This window comes from Schistocerca piceifrons, chromosome 2 (assembly GCF_021461385.2).
Source record: "Schistocerca piceifrons isolate TAMUIC-IGC-003096 chromosome 2, iqSchPice1.1, whole genome shotgun sequence".
NCBI lineage: Eukaryota > Metazoa > Arthropoda > Insecta > Orthoptera > Acrididae > Schistocerca > Schistocerca piceifrons.
Window position 1 is genome coordinate 877,267,053 of NC_060139.1, and position 2,997 is coordinate 877,270,049.

Sequence of the window (2,997 nt, forward strand, 5' to 3'; positions counted from 1 at the left end):
ATTGAAATAGACAATTCACTTTGGGAGCACTTCACAAGACTTGGGCTGGTAGGAATTCTAAAGGGAAGAGAAAACTACGTAGACAGGTCTTAAATGCTATTGCTGATACAAAAAATGGCTCTGAGCACTATGGGACTTAACAACTGGGGTCATCAGTCCCCTAGAACTTAGAACTACTTAAACCTAACTAACCTAAGGACATCACACACATCCATGCCCGAGGCAGGATTCGAACCTGCGACCGTAGCGGTCACGCGGTTCCAGACTGAAGTGCCTAGAACCGCACGGCCACACCGGCCGACCTTGCTGATACAAAAATGGAGAAATATTAACACTTGAACTATCTAAACTGGCATCTTGTGCAGCATATTCAATGAAAGGTTCGATTACAGAGGTACAAAATCCAGTTTTATCAGCAGTAGAAGAATTATTGTCAACGGATTTGACACCACACCTAAGTGCAATATCATGTGCCAGAGGCACACAGTGCACTCAACCCATTGGAATCTAGACACACAGAATTATTCAAATCTCCAGCAGCAGTCCAGCAGCAACCACAAAACTAATGAAGCTAAGAACAAAGAAGACTTCCACACTCCAGGAGGAATTTTTGTATCCTTTACTGCATAGGAAAAGGGTAGGGCTTATAGCTCAGATCAGAGGTACAAATCACCAACACGTCCTCACTGAAACTAGACAGACATCTCGTAATTCTAAAAATGGAGCAAATATAAACAAGTGTATATATCTAGCAATTCTCTACAACAACATAAATCACTCTGTCTTCAGGCCACAGGTGGCCCATCGGGACCATCCGACCGCCATGTCATCCTCAGTTGAGGATGCAGATAGGAGGGGCGTGTGGTCAGCCACTGCTCTCCCGGTCGTCATGATGGCATTCTTGACCGAAGCCACTATTATTCAGTCGAGTAGCTCTGCAATTGGCATCACGAGGCTGAGTGCACCCCGAAAAACGGCAACAGTGCGTGGCGGCCTGGATGGGCACCCATCCAAGTGCCGACCACGCCCGACAGCGCTTAACTTCGGTGATCTCACGGGAACCGGTGTAGCCACTGCGGCAAGGCCATTGCCACAACAACATATTGGACTTAAAAATAAAATAGACCATTTAGTAATGAATGTAAATGATACTTTGTGTGAAATCCCGCCTGCTAATAATTTTTTTTAAAAAAACTGCATCAAATTAGCCCCTAAATTGGGTTGGTTGGTTGGTTGAAGGATTAAAGGGACCAAACTGCAGAGGTCATCGGTCCCTTTTTCCAAAATACTAAAAATACCCACAGAGAATAAAAAATGTTCAACAGAATAGGAGACAGACGAGACAGAACAAAAGAAACATAGACAAGGACCAGACAAAACGAAATAAAATCACACTGAGTGTGACGGTGGTTGGCCGACCATAGGAACAAAAAAATGGAAAAGCTAACCACCGAAAACACATTAAAAACTTAGGTTAAAACCGTAGGCCGAAGGCCAGACTCAACACAAAACAATAAAATAAAACAGAAACACTCAGATTAAAGAATAAAAACTCCCTGCCCTAATAAAACGTAAAACTAAGGCAGCTATAGCAGGGTCATCAGATAAAACGGCAGGGAGAGTATCAGGCAGCGCAAATGGCTGCCTGACCACAGCTAAAAGGGGGCAGGCCAACAGAATGTGGGCCACTGTCAAAGCCGCCCCGCAGCGACATACTGGAGGGTCCTCCCGGCGCAGTAAATAACTGTGTGTTAGCCGGGAGTGGCCAATGCGGAGCCGACAAAGGACGACTGAGTCTCTGCGGTTGGCTCGCATGGATGACCGCCACACAGTCGTCGCCTCCTTAATGGTGGTGGTGGTGGTGGTGGTGGTGGTTGTTGGTATGTTTAAGGGGGACTAAACAGCGAAGGTCATCAGTCCCCCATTCCAAAATCAGGCGAGCCGAAAAGCTAAGGAGCAGATAAAAACCAAAGGAGGAGGAGACGTCCCCCCAGGCGCTAAAAGAACACAAATGCAGCAACAAACACTACAGACAAGAACAGGACAGAGGAACACCAGACAGAAAGAAACAGAAGAAAGGAAGATGGCCGGAGACTAGTTGACTGACCACGAGAACAAAAATGGGAAAGAGCCAACCATCTCACGGCACACCAGAACAGCAACAGACACAAGGACAAAAGACACAGAAAGGGAAAGGCGCAGGACCTCCCTAAATCGAACCATAAAACGGACTACCACGGATAAAATTTAAAACGTCATCAGCCATGGAGGCATCGTCAGATAAAACCAAAGCCAAAGTGCCCGGGAGATTAAAAGATTGCCGGAGTGTGCGCAGTCGAGGACACTCCAGCAAAATGTGGCCGACCGTCAGCCGGGACCCACACCGACACAAGGGGGGATCCTCCTGACGCAACAGATGGCCGTGCGTCAGGTAGGTATGGCCGATGCGCAGCCGACACAGGACTACCGAGTCCCTGCGAGAAGCCCGCAGGGAGGAACGCCACACATCGGTCGTCTCCTTGACAGCCCGCAGTTTATTCGGGGCTGTCATGCCACGCCACTCAGCAGCCCACATCCCACTCAGCTTACGGCGCAACACCAGCTGCTGGTCGCGAGCCGTAAGGCCGATCTCCAAAGCTGGGGCGTCGATCGCCCCTTTGGCCAGCCTGTCTACACGTTCGTTCCCTGGGATGCCAACATGACCGGGCGTCCAAACCAGGACCACCGAACGACCAGAACGGGCAATGGCGGAAACAGATTCCTGAATGGAGGACACCAGAGGAGAGAAGGGATAGCAGCGGTCGATGGCCTGAAGGCTGCTCAGGGAGTCACTGCAGATGACGACGGACCTACCTGAGCAGAAACGCATATGCTCAAGAGCGCGCAATATGGCCACCAGCTCTGCAGTAAAAATACTGCAGCCAGCCGGCAAGGAGCGCTGCTCAACATGGGTACCATGAGCAAAAGAGTAGGCAGTGCGACCATCAACCAGGGAAC